General features: G+C 39.3%; 1 protein-coding gene across 1 annotated transcript in view; it reads left to right on the forward strand.

Annotated features, from left to right (window-relative positions):
• Positions 1-14,729, forward strand: part of LOC131408754 (tripartite motif-containing protein 5-like) — a 420,025-nt gene that overhangs the window by 219,395 nt on the left and 185,901 nt on the right. The window lies entirely within an intron of this gene.

The following is a 14,729-nucleotide window of genomic DNA, read 5'->3' on the forward strand; positions in this document are numbered from 1 at the left end:
TTAATGGGGAGTGGCCATGTGTCTAGTTCATCCTCTCATTCACAAGTTTACTATCTCACCATAGTCCCCTATCCTTCCCCTAATCTGGAGAGGAAATACTTTCAGTAATGGTCCTTTCCTTATATTTAACATTGTATTAATGTCATGGATTTTGTAATTTCAGAGCTCATGAATGAGCAACGCTATCGGGGCAAGGAGAAATGATGGTATTATCAAGCCACCTTCTTCTCATCATCTTTCAGAATTTTGCATTTTCTAGTAGGTGTCATGTTTTAAGATCTATGTTCCCTTCCAACACATACATACATATTATATTTCTGCAGTGTTATATCTCTCCCCAAGAACAGAACAAAATTCTTCTCAGTATCCACTCAAGTTATTGTCGCGATCCCTCTCACTATGTCCCAAATAAAGCTATATCATATCCCTCACCCAACCCTGCAATTTTTCTACAGTTTATATGACACTGGATCCTCCCAACTATAAATCAAGTATTTTCATTTCTGCGGATCAGAGAAAAGTGAGATACATGTTCTATTTGACGTCAAATACCGATGCATATCGGAATGGTGATTATGGTGTCCTGGGCTCGCTGGTTATCAGATCAGAGAAATATTACTGGGAAGTATATGTCTCAGAGAAACGTGCCTGGATCCTGGGGGTATATAGTGGAATACACTCTGAATTCAAGATGAAAGTTTCATTTAGACAAGGTGAAAATTATCAAGATGCTTAGTTTAGGTATCAACCTAAAAATGGATACTGGGTTATAGGGTTATGGAATCACTTTAAGTATAATGCTTAATGCTTTTGAGGAGTCTTCCTCCTCAGATCCTTTTTTTCTCCTGTATTTTATTTTATTTTTTGGTGACAAAGATTGGTCCTGAGCTAACATCTGTTGCCAATATTGCTCTTTTTGCTTGAGAAAGATTGTTACTGAGCTAACATCTGTGACAATCTTCCCCTATTTGCATGTGGGATGCCGCCACAGCATGGCATGGTGAGCAATGTGTAGGTCCATGCTTGGAATCTGAACTTTTGATCTTAACCTTTTCCCAGACTATTCCTCCCCCTCTTGTTGGGACTTTCCTAGACTATGATGCTGGCACTCTCTTATTTTTCAAAGTTATCAACCACTGGTTTCTCATCAATAAATTCTCTTCATGTTACTTTTCTGAGGAAACTTTTCCCCATTGCAATCCTAAGAAATGTCATGTCATGCCCCCATGACTGTGTGCTCACCGAGCTCTTGAACCTTCTTACACCCTCATTCACTTTGTAGTGCCTCTTGCCTTAGGTGCATCTAATGCACACAGCTTGTTTTCACCATTTTCACTGTCTTTTCCTCATTGCCTCCCTTTTTTTCCTTTTGAACATCCTTCATTCACCAATAGGATGTACATTTTGCCTTGTGTCATATTTTTACCAATATCATGTTTGCAGTAGGAGAGAATCTTAATTCCTCATTTTCCATAGTCCCAAGGAAAAATGACTGATGCCTCCTAAAGAAAGACCAGTATTGAGGTAATACTTCTGCCAAATTTTTATAACCTCATTTCCGCTGACTGAGAAGATGAAAGAAAGCTTTTTAATAACATTTGCCTCTTATTGAAGACCTTGTATAGGAGTTATCCACGAAAGAATGTGTCCTTAGTCGTGTGTTGGTTTCCCACAGTGCCCCTTGTTCATCAAGGAGTTAAGGAGAAAATATCATAAATAAAATGTACCGAGAGTGGAAGTTTTGTGTCCAGAGTGTCTGAGTTCAAGTCCCGTCTCTCCACATCCCAGCGGTGTAAGCTTGAATGACATACTTAAATGTTGTGTTTATTTCTTTAAAATAATCTTGGTATAAATATTACACCATACTTAGGATCATTGTGAGAAGATAAATGCCATTCATCACAAAGCATCTAAGTGTCTCAACTTAGTGATAAATATTTGCTCTACTAACTACTGAAAAATATAAGCTATTTCTATGTCTTATGACACATGCTGGTATCTTCAGGGGCACTAGAGCTGTTTTTACTCAAGTCTCATTTTCAGATACCAGACATCTCTGTGCTGCTGTCAAGACTACTCCAGGTCTGCCTGTGATAACAATTTTGTGTGTGTTACTGTGTGTGTATCACAGTTAGAATTGTATTATAATTCTGGTGTTGCCACAAAATGGCTTTTATCAAGTAAATTAAATTCTGTGGGATTCAGTTTCTTATTTGTAAAAAAGAAATTTTGGGGGCCGGCCCGGTGGCGCAAGCGGTTAAGTGCGCGCGCTCCGCTGCGGCGGCCCGGGGTTCGCTGGTTCGGATCCCGGGCGCGCACCGACGCACTGCTTGGTAAGCCATGCTGTGGCGGCGTCCCATATAAAGTGGAGGAAGATAGGCACAGATGTTAGCCCAGGGCCGTCTTCCTCAGCAAAAAAAAGAGGAGGATTGGCGGATGTTAGCTCAGGGCTGATCTCCTCACAAAAAAAAAAAAAAAAAAAAAAAAAAAAAAAAAAAAAAAAAAAAAAAGAAATTTTGAAATTTACCTGATGTCGTATTGTGAAAATTAAACAATAGAATGTTTTCAATAACTTCTGTCATTTGTAGCACATAAGCAGTAATCCAGAATGCTGTGTGTTTATTTTTTGGCTCCTTCTTACTGTGACTGAAATGAATGATTTTAAGCATACATATTAGGAGCCAGCACAGTGGTGTAGCAGTTAAGTTTGCGTGTTCTGTTCAGCGACCCGGGGTTCTCCAGTTTGGGTCCTGGGTGTGGACCTACTCACTGTTCATCAAGCCATGCTGAGGATGTGTCCCATATAGTAAAGATACAACTCTACAACTATGATACATGACTATGTACTGGGGCTTTGAGGAGGAAAAAGAAAGAAGACTAAGATTGGCAACAGATGCTAGTGCAGGGCCAATCTTCCTCCAAAAAGAAGACTAAATTGTCTGTGGTAATGATACTAAAAAAAAAAAAAAGATTGCAAACTCTTAAAAAAATAATACATATTAGTTTACTTTCAACATTATTACTCTTGCTTTGTTTTAAGAAATACAATAACTTAAAGCAGTATAATTTTCTTTAAATTTTAGCTAATTGTAAAATAAATGTTTCTGTATAGCCACCAAGTTTTATCTATTTCCTTTTCTGCAGAAATTCTCTGTCAATGACATTGAGTTTCGATTTGGGCTCTGTTTGCCCAGGTTTAAAAAGTTGTTATTCACAGTGATACAGTAAGAGTCAGAAATACAATTGTGGGTTTTTTTTCTTAGCAATGGTGTAGGTATGTGTTTTGTTTGCCCTGGTCAGCCTTACTTTTTCAGTGAGGTGAAAGTTCTCAGGAATGAAGAGCAAAGCCTGTTCTTTACCTTCAATGAGACAGGAGGAGAATTATTTCTGCAATGGATGTCCATTCAGGTCTTGATAGGATCCTCCATGTCTTTTGGAATTTTTATTCCCAACTCTTCCCCCAACCAAATTCAGAGTTAAAAAAAAAAAATAGGCTGTTTGGTTAAGTAATATCAGCTCTCATCCCTGCTTGTCCCCAGCAATTCCCAACTTCCTCACCTTTGGATGACTTTTGATGAGACAAGGGATTCCAAGGTGGTGATTTCCAGCATTTGTGTGTATGTATGTACACATGTGTATCTTACTGTTCATCCACGGGAACTGGAGGAAAGTGATCTTCTAAATTTTCCCTTTGACCTCTGCCTTCCTGTCACCCCATTGATATGATGACAGAGGCTCTGACTCACTAGCAAAAATATAACTCTTGAATTATTGACAAATGACTCTCCAGGGACATTCACATCTTTTCATTTACTGGAATGCCCATTCTGCCAGTTCAGGATGAAGTATCTAGTTACAAGGAAATAAAGACTTGAATTTTTATATACAACAGAAAAGATCTGCATGCTGAGGGTCTACTTTTTAACAGAGGCTCTTGGTCTGAAAATGAAGCCCTTTGCTGAAGAGAATATGGGACTTTTAAGTTGCTCCCAGTTACAATCTCTTTTCTCAGTAAACAACCAGAGAAGGTGTCCTGGACTCAAAAAGTCTGGTGCATGTATTTGTATTGTGAGTTTGTGACTAAACTGAAGTGTTGATAGGTATTTTTGATGCTTTCCTTTCCTTCATCTTTTATGCTTTAACTGAGTGTTTGCTAACCTATTCTAATAGAAAGCTGAAATTTTCTGATTTTGTCTGCTGTTTATCTCCTTGTTCAAGGTTTTGTAGACCTTTGCTTTTTAGTTTCAAGTGGGAGGGCTCCTTTCAACGTTTCTCGTAAGGTAGGCTTAGTGGCAATAATCTTTCAGTTTTTGTTTATCTTGGAAAACTTTTATTTTTCCATCATATCTGAAAGATAGTTTTGCTAGATAGAATGTTCCAGGCTGAAAGATTTTGTCTTTCAGTATTTTGAATATATCATTCCATTATCTCCTAGCCTGTAAGGTCTCTTCTTTCTTCTGCCTTGCTGCCCTTAATATATTTCTTTGTCATTGACTTTTGCCAGTTTTACTATTTTATGCCTTGGAGAAGGTCTTTTTGCATTGATGTAATTAGGGGTTTTATTGACTTCATGTCCTTTTAAGTCCAGTTATTTCCACGGGTTTGGGAAGTTCTCAGCTATTATTTTTTGAACAAGCTCTCTGCTCCTTTCTCTCTCTCTTCTCCTATATGGAAGACCTATAATCCTTATATTGCTTTTCCTGATTGAGTTGTATATTTCTTAAAGAATTTCTTCATTTTTTTATATCTCACTTCTCTCTTCTCCTCTGCCTGAAGCATTTCTATATTTCTGTCCTCTAATTCACTAATTCTTCCATAATTTAGCTCTATTTATTTTTTGGTTTCTAGATTAATTTTTAGCTCATTAATTGTGTTCTTCATATCCAGAATTTCTGTTTATTTATTTTTTTGAGCTTTAATATCTTTGGTGAATTATTCCTTCTGCTTATTAATTTTTTTCCTGAACACATTGAACTATCTTTCTGAGTTTTTTCTAACTCATTGAGTTCCTTTACAACAACTATTTTGAATAATTCTCTGACATTCTGATTGTAAATTTCTGTGAGTTCAGGATTGGTTTCTGGAGACTTGTCATTTTCCTTCTGCTTGAAGTGCTATTGTAGTTCTTCAAGGTGTTTAATGAATTGATCCTTTGTCAGCACATTTGTGGTAGTATCAGGTCACGGAGTCCACCTGTCACCACGGGGAGGGGCAGGAGCTATGTTTTCTGATTCTCCACAGCCACTTGGGGAGTCGCACATGTATGTGCAGGCGAGTCTTCTTTGCTCCTCCTGCAGGTAACTCTTGTGAGGTGGGTCTGCTCTGCTTGGCAGGGGGCGGTGGGGCCTTTCTTTTCCATAGGCCAGCTCTGTGCTCTTGGCTGGTTCAGCTAAGCTGCTGTGCTTGATGCGCTGGACTTCTTTGTGGGGGCTGAGCTGCAACCTCTCAGTGGGGAGCATTCCCATGGGTGGGACCATGGCAGCACGGTGGACACTCTCACGGACCAGGCTACAACTCTGAGAGCATTTGCACACAGGCGAGGCTGCCCCTGCCTCCTCTTACAGTTGTGCCAGCCACTGTGTGAGGACCTGCCACCTAAATTGCTGCCACTGGGGAGGAGGCGGGATCCCTTACCTCGTCCCATTGCTTCCCAGAGATACAGTCCACCCACCTTCAGATGTCTAGCTGCATGGATCTCTCAAGCGTCCTGTTGTGCTGTGTAGGGAATCCTCTATTGGTTAATGAATGTCCATTTAGTTGTAACTCGGGGTGAAAGACAAAAGGAGCAACTCATTCTGCCATGATGGAGATGTCACTCTGGTTTGATAATTTTTTGCCTTTGCTTTATTTTAAGTAATAGAATAACTTGCTTAAGTAATCAAAGATATTTTAGAGAAATTTTTCTAATTGTAAAATAAATATTTTAGCACTGTAAAACATTTTTTCTTGTCATCTTCTTAGAGGCCTATCTTATTTTATAATCATAATAGCCTATTTCACTGAATATATTAGTTAAATTTTATTTAATATTCTTTTCTATTTTTGCAGTAATTCTATTTCATTGGAAATACTTTTCTGTTTGCCTAGCTTCAAAAAATTATTATTCATGGCAATACAGGAAGAGTCAAGAATACACTGTGAGATTTCTCCACAATGTTTTAGGCCAAACATTTGTTTCTCCTGGTCAGCCTCACTCTTTCCAGTGAGCTGACAGATTATGGCAATCCTTGGGAATGAAGAAAACCCTTTCTCCTCCCCCAGTGAGAAGGGAGGGAAGTTGTCTCTGCAGTGTTTGTTCATACAGAGCCTGTTGGGGTCCCTATATCCAGCCCTCTACAAATACAAACAGATCATTCATCTTAAGTAAATACTATAAGGTGATTTATTGGTTTTTAGGGTCAATATATATTTAATGTCATAACAAATGGCCAGATTTCTTTCAAAGTGGTTGTTCCATTTTTCTTTCTCACAGTTCCTAAATGAGAAGAGGATGGCATGGAGGCTGGTGGTTAATGCAGAGATATATAGTAGATGTGACATTCATTATGGTCTATTTTTGACCTGTAAAACTTGTTGATAACTGGAGGGGAGTGGAGGGATCAGTGTGCGTGTGTCTGAACATGTTTATGTAACATACGTAGGGTTGGGTAGGGAAATATATTATAAGCAACAAAGGAGATGAGCAGCCTTTTCCAAAGACCTCTCTCCTCTCCTATACTTCTTCCTTTCTCATGCTTCCCACAAATCCCATATCCATCCTCTTACCGACATACTTCAGAGATATTGCAGTTTCAATTTCAAACCCCACAATAAAGTAAATATCACAATAAAACTTGCTCAATGCAGGATTGTCACAAACCTGCAAATTGTAGAAAAATATAGTATCTGTGAAGGACAATAAAGGGAGGTATGTCTGTAGTCTTTCCTCCCTTTGCATTGCTCATCTGATCTCAGGTCTTGGGCCCTGGAGTACTAGTGCTTTCCCTCCAGATTCAGTGAGATGTTTGTATGTGGTCCAAGTGTTTCTGGAATGTGAAGAAAGAGATCTCATTGGCATAGGGGGTTATAAACGCTGTCTGATATGGATCCCTTAGATTTAGCCACCAAGAACTTCTTCTTGCAAAACTCAAGACCCAGTACATGGTATCTATTTCTGGGTGGGTTGAGATAGGGCAGTTTTGGGCTATAAAGCCTTGGATCAAGCTGTAAGTTGAAAATTGAAGGTAGATAGAGGACCTGATGTTTTTGAGCTTGTCTGGAAAGAGATTATAAAAATTTCATATGGAAAATGTAGGAGGGAATCAGAGGCCTAAGAAGGGATAGGAGGGTGGGGAGAGTGCCAGTGATGTCCTGGGAACCTCCTCTGAGACATTAGATGTAAGGTGGAGAGAAACCGGTGAGGAAATCATAACTTGTCAGGGTACAAGAAAAGGTGGGCCAAAAGTAAACCTAAAGGAACCATGCTCCTTCTCCCACCACCCAAAGTCTATCTCCAGAGCTAACCATATTGCTATGGTCCACATTCTGGTTTGTTATGTTCCGAAGGCCCAGGGAATAATAAATCTTCCTTAGGGCTCTGTGTTTCCTCTAGTCCCTACATCTCCGGTTGGAGAGGAATCTAATGAAAGATCTCCCACTTCAGGCCTATGACTTTTTACTGTTTACAGTCTGAAAAAACCACAGGGCACAGGAAGTAACGTGATTAGAGTGTGGTGGTGTAGACAGATGAAACAACAGGCATCGAGTAAGTCTCTGAGTCAACCTTAGGAACAAAACAGAGAAGATACAAATAATTATCAGTTAAAATTTGTCAAGGGAGTTCAAATAACACTAAAACTAATACCAGAATTTCATTATGGCTCATAACAATTATGTTGACTGCAACAACAACAGGACATAACCATGATTATCATCAGTTTGTTCAATGTAATTAAAATGATGTCTATAGCTATATAACTGCATGTCTTTCTATTTAGATATCATTCCCTATGCACAGCTCTTTGTAATAGATCTGAGACATGCAGGAACAACATAGAAAAGCTCCCTTTCTGCCTTCAGACAACTCACGGTTGTTGGGCTCAGGTGTGGATGAGGAGCAATACTCAATGACAGTATTATGTGATAACAAAGATGATAAAGGAAAAAATGCAATTTGTACAAAATTTGGAGGATTATATTGCACTTGAAAAGCATCATACATTTATTTTTTGTTAGAACAAATTTTATTCATACCTAAGAAAATGAAACTCAATATGGCTCAACAATGATATGTATATTATTTTCAGTTCCTACCTCATAGATATAAATGAGTCGGTAAGAATCAGCTTCCTCGTCTGTAGGTTACAAATAATAGCAAAATATCTGTGCTTTCACTTATAAAATGTTGACTTCTTAGTGTCCTACATGTATCACATCAGTTAATGTCAAGATTGGCATGCTTGGCAGTCCTGTCTGTCAGGGACGCATGTTATGGAGCTTCCACCATCTTACAGCTTCAACATCTGGAACATGTAGTCAGAATAAGAACATAACAGCTAATAAGGCACAAGAGTATGTGTAGTAAATATAAAATGTTTCAGTTATACTTTTGATTGGTGGTGTAAAAAGAAACAAATGTTTCTCAAAGGAAGGGGGAAAAGTGGACAAATTTTGGAGGTGTGAGTGTTACTCAGTGAAAGATTATACTGGAACAGCACCATCTATTAACCTCCAAGTTCGCACCTCCTCCTAGTTGCTGCATAACGTGGCATTGACACAGATTGACCACGATTAGCATCTGGAATCCTTCATCTTCTGACCTGCCTGGATAAGGAGCAGAAAATATTAATTAACTGATGGACTTCTAAGATTCAATGATGTGTGGAAATATTTTTTCAATAGGCTTATATTGCACAAACTTTTTTTAAAAATTCTATTTTCATCATTCACGACAGTCACAATAATCACTGTGTCAGTTAAAATTTACAGGACTTTATAACTGAGTATCTTCCCCATCACACTCTGTGTTACAAGAGGTCAGGTGCCAAGACTTTCTGGATTATTTTATCCCTAGTGACTTGGTTAGGATCTGAATATGGGATAAGCTTTACTAATAATTATAGGATTGAATTGAAATTCTGAGTCTTCAGGCAAGCTATAGAATATATCATTGTAATTCACATTCTTCTTCTTCAAATATTCTTGCTGGAGTAAACTGGGAGAGGAATAAGAATGTAGTGACTGGGTTCCTAGCTAGTACAGGCCCTGGAATATACTGAAGCATTACTCTCTCCTGGTGTCCTACTTGGTGTCCTCCCATTGTTATTGTTTTTAAGTTTCTATTCTGCTTCCTCTGTTTCGTTTATGCTTCTAAGAATTTAACTTTCATTTCTCACCCAGCTCCTGTCAGGGAACTCCTCTGTGGAGAGCAGGCCTCTGGCTTGGTGTATGAATCTTGACCACACCTGCACCTGATCTCCACCACGTCAAGACTCCTCCACTTCTCCTGAAGGTGTGTAGGGTAGTTTGTGAGGGCAAAGGGCAGCAGTCTTTGGGAGGAACAGATTGAATATGTTTGGGTGAGTTTAATTGTGGTTCTGAAGTTGCTCTGAATTAACAAAAGGAGTCATCTTGTAGGTTTGCTGCTAAAGTGGCAGAAGAGGAGAGCATTGAGCCTGGAGGAGGAGTGACCTTTAAAGAAGGGAGGTTTAAAAAGTCAAAGACGCTTGTTTGTTTCTTGGAGGGACCATTATTTCTCCAGGCTGTAACCCTCACCTTCTTCCTATTCTGTAGTTCTAACTTTCTACCCTGCCAAGGTGAGCCACAATACTCTTTCATTTCAAGGGCATAAAACTCCTCCTCCTGCTCTCCTCCAGAGAAGCTTGTCAGATGGAGCCCTGTTTTCCTTCTTCGTAGAAGCCCAGGCTCCTGGTGAGTGCTAGCAGAGACAAACGACCTTATACGGACTCATGTTGGAGGAAAAGGGACCTTAGGGTCTCTGATAGGGATATAACTCTCTTGAAGTTCATCCTCTTCCTTTAGTCTTGGTAGCTTCTAGGAAGCTGTCCATAACCTTCCTGATAAATTACCAGCCCTTTGGCCATCCTAATGTAAGAGGCTTCTAATGTCTGCGGCTCCTCTATGGCCGTTTGTCTCTCTGGAGTTCCAGGCACAGGGAATTTGTTTTCTGCTGAGTGCCAGGGTTTACTCTTACTTCACTAGCATCCCATGACCCTCTTTGAGAGTCCTTGTGAGAGATCTTGTTTTAGAACTTGTTTTTCTTCATCTTAGACACACCTTTACATTCATTGTTACCTCAATTCCCTACTCAATTTTCCCTTGCACAGAGCTAAGGCAAGGTGTTGGTCATTTCTCAGAAAGAACTCCATCTTAATCTCACCACTGAACAGTTTGTTCCTTGATCTTTATTTTACATATATTTTGATGCTCACTTTCTTTTCCTCCCACTTTTTGGAGGTCATGAGTCTGTGCCTTACAACAGGACAAGGTCCACAGATGGTATATTTTAATTATCTATTCAGTGGCTAGTGCAGGGCTCAATAAACAGGAGGAAATAAATTCTTAAAAATTTTTAATATTTTTGATTAAATTTACAAAAACAAAAGCATACAGCTATGGTGAAAAAATTATATTAACATCTACTGAGCATACAGTAAATATTAAACACATACAAAAGATTATATGGTAGGTCAGGGGAGAGAAAGTAAACAATGATTAAAAGAGTATTGTAGTATGCAAAAAGATGAAAATCACTATGTTACAAATGTGCAATAAAGAAACAACAGCCATAATAAACAAAAAGGGCTGTGATGGGGCAAAAGATCTACGTGCTCTGGGAAAGGGCTTTGCACTTTTAAATAGATTTAAGGCTAGGTCTTAGCTTGGGAAGATGGTTTTGAGCAGAATATTCAAGGAAATGAGGGGTTTAAAATAAATTTTGGTCCAGAGTGATTAATGAACATAAAGGCTGTGTGGGTTGGGGAAAAGAAGAAGGTGGGCTGAGAGGGATGAGGCCATAACAGGGGACATTTAATGTGCACCTAAGTAGACCATGATAAAGATAGACTCATGCTGAATGACACGCATTTGAGCAGAGGACTGACAGGATTGTTGAATACATTTAAAAATCATTCTGGCTGTTGGCGTGAACAGCGATGAGAGGAGACTTTGTGAGACGAATGACAGTATCAGTGATCAGTGGGGAAACTATTTCTGGAATCTGGTTGAAAGACTCCACTGAATGGGACCTAATTTGAAGTGAGTGTTATAGGATTTTCTGACGAATTGACTGTGAGGAAAGGAGATTAGACTAAGGGTAGCTTTATGAAGATGGTATCTATTACCAAACGACTACTTTGAAACTAATTGCCCTGGGAGCTAGAGCACTTGAGGAGAGGGTCATTAATGTAAGACAGATTAAACCCTGCAATCTAAGCCATGTTTGAAGAGGGAACTCTGAGTGTAGAGGAATCTGGAGGAGTTGCAATGTTTCTGACTTTCCTCAGGTCTCTGGATGCCAAGAGCATGTCCACCTTCCCACTAGCATTTCCTGACCCAGAGAACAGGGGAAATTTCAAGGATGTGGGCTAAACACCTCATAGGACTTTTTCTCCCCATTGTGGAAACACTTTCATTTTTCTTGTCTAAACTGTACGGATACAGAAAGCCTCTGTGCAGACCATCAGGATAGAATGAGTTAAGGAAACTCAAGACCTAGTTGGTCATTACCTTACTGTAAAAGCTCCTACATTGTACCATCTCCAAAGGGGAGTATACATTTTGTCTCTGTGTTTCTCTGTCTGAATTAGGTGGAGAGGATTGCAATGGCATAATACTTCTTCAATGATAGAACAACGACTGAATGAATAAAGGAAAATAAGCACTTGTATTATTTTGTAGGGCTGCCATAAAAAATGTATGAGAGGGAGCTTAAATAAAATTTACTTTCTCAGGATTCTGGAGGCTAGAAATACAAGATAAAGGATGTTGGCTTGGTTGGTTCTTTCTGAAGTCCATGAGAGAAAGATCTGTTCCATGTCTCTCTGCTCGCTTGTGGTAGTTTGCTAAAAAACTTTGGTGTTCCTTGATTTGTAGATGCATCACCCTGATTTCTGCCTTTATATTCACATGGATTCTCCATGTGTGCATGTCTGCCTGTGTCCGAAATTTTCCCTCTTTTTAAAGACACAGTCATCTTGAATTTAGGCTCACCCTAATGACTTCATTTTAACTTGGTGTCTTGACATAAGTACAGCCATGCTTGGCCATTCCATTGACCTATAGCCACCAGCACACAAAGAAATATACAGCTGCTTTCTGTGTGGTGGGAACTGGCCTTTTTCCCAGGAACTGGCTTTTCTCCCACGGAGAGAGTTGCAAGTTGTAACATTTCAAGGCTCTTTGGGTGTCATAGCACAGGACAGACTGGCCATCCGTGCCACGCTGGGACGATAACCAGGGAGAACAATCCACGTACACAACTATTGGGCTGGGAAGATAGCCAGGGGGCTCAGTGCACATACGCCACTGGTAACCATTTATGCATGGAAACACAAAATGCTTGCTCTGCAAAACTCTGTAACTGCTTACTCTGGAAATTACTGATGTTATAAAAACTGCTGGAAACTGAGGCCTGGTGAGAGTTCCACCTGTGGAAGGGACGTGTGATCCTTGCCCAGGCATGTCGATTGACAAGACTCCCCCGGAAGTGGGGTGTGGATGTTGTGAGTAATTGATTTGTTGTGAGTAATTGATTTATTGTGAAGTAATTGACCTGATGTGTTCTCTTTTCTGTCAGCCTGGTGTTTCTCTTTCTGGTTGATTTGTGTCATTTCTCTTCAGTCGATGTGGGTGTTTTCCCTTTCCAGTTGAGCTGATGTTTTTCCCTCTTAATATTTGACCTATTCTGATCTGTTTGCAGACTATCACCTTTACTATCTTCTACATAATAAAATATACTTTCAGTCCTTTTGTTTGGAGTGGAAAGTTTTTTTTACGTCTCCTGTCGAATCCCCTGAACCTCTCATAACACTTGATCATCTGCAAAGACATGATTTTCAAGTAAAGTTACATTTTACATACACTTGGAGTGAGGACATCAACATCTTTTTGGGGAACACAATTCCACCTGTGATAGCACACAGTGTGTTTGAAACAGGATAGACTTTATCTGTCCGCTATATGATCTCCCGTATTTATTGAGGTATTCCTCCCATGACTAACAGATACCTCATTGTAATGGATGTTCTTCGGGTCTCTGTCATGTGTGTGATCCTATGAGTACAGGGACATGTTCTTTTCTCCCTAAGAACATACATCTTTAGGTGCCTATCAACATCCTTGCCTTATGTCCAGGCCAAGGTAAAATCCCAACATCTGCAAATACAAGACTCCCCAGAACCACCCAGTTGGTCTTGATCTCTGCATTTCTACACCCCCCTAGCATTGGGTATCAATCTAGTACTTGCAAACGTTACCTCAGTTTGTCTTTGTTAAAATCTATGAAGTAATGGAGAGAACTCTGAAGGAGGATCCTGAGGATGGTATGATCACCCGAACTCTACCTGTTGTAATGGAATTATCTCTGTAAATATAATGATCTGTAAGTCACTTGATTCTATTTACATATCTGAAGAAAAGGAGTATTCTCATTTGTCAAGGATTTTTATATGAGGAATAAATAGTTCAAAGTGATTTCTAAATTGTAACTGTTATAAAATTGCTGGTATTAAATTACGTCCCCATTATGTTCCTTGCAGTTTCCATAGGTGTCTATGGAGAATGAGTTTGAGGGCAGGGGAAGGCTCTGTGTGGGACAGGTTTGTTAGGATACAATCATTTCTCAGATGTTGGAGAACTGCTAATTGATGGAAAGTAAAAATGAGAAGCTGATGAGAAAGGTCTAATTATCTATGGAGAGATGAGAAGGTTCTTGCTTTACATGTTCATCAAACACTGTGTTCCTGTGTGTGATGTGCTGCTCCAGGTACTAACGATACATAGTGAACAAAACCATGCCTGATCTATGCATGGTATACTTCTTAGGAGGAATAGGTAGACATTTAAAGAAAGTTGTTAGATATTCTGTAGTAAAAATAAGAGACATGTGGCAAATGTACAACAAGTGATAGTTGTGCTATTGGTAAGTCAGAGCAGGTCCTTCTGACAAGAGGATGTGTAAGACAAGACTGAATGAAATGTAAGAGTGAGCCATGCTGACATCAGGGGGAGAATCCTTCCATGAAGAGAGACAAGCAAGTGCAAAATCTCTGATACAGCACTGAGTTTTGTGCTTTTAACACTGTGTCTTTGGCCTGGGAAAGAAAGACAAGATAGATGCACATCAATAACAATACGCAAAGTGAAACAATTCAGACTCAAAAGACTATATATTATGATTTCTTTTTATGATTAAATATGAAAAGACAAATCTATATAAACACAAAGGAGATTAATAGTTGCCTGAAGTTCTGGTTTAGAATGAGAGTGACTTCTTATGGCATTAGGTTTGTTTTCACGTGATGGGAATGTTATAAAATGGGATTGTGTTGATAGTTATACAGTTCCATAAACTGACTAGAAATCATTGTATTGTACTCTTGAAACAAATGAATTTTATATAAATATAACTGAATAAACTGTTTTTACAAAGCAAATCATGCAAGTATCAGGGCTAGCATCATTCCATGCAGAGAGAAGAGCAAGTGCAAAGGCCCAGGGGTCAAAGTGGG

This window comes from Diceros bicornis, chromosome 7, assembly GCF_020826845.1.
Source record: "Diceros bicornis minor isolate mBicDic1 chromosome 7, mDicBic1.mat.cur, whole genome shotgun sequence".
Classification (NCBI taxonomy): domain Eukaryota; kingdom Metazoa; phylum Chordata; class Mammalia; order Perissodactyla; family Rhinocerotidae; genus Diceros; species Diceros bicornis.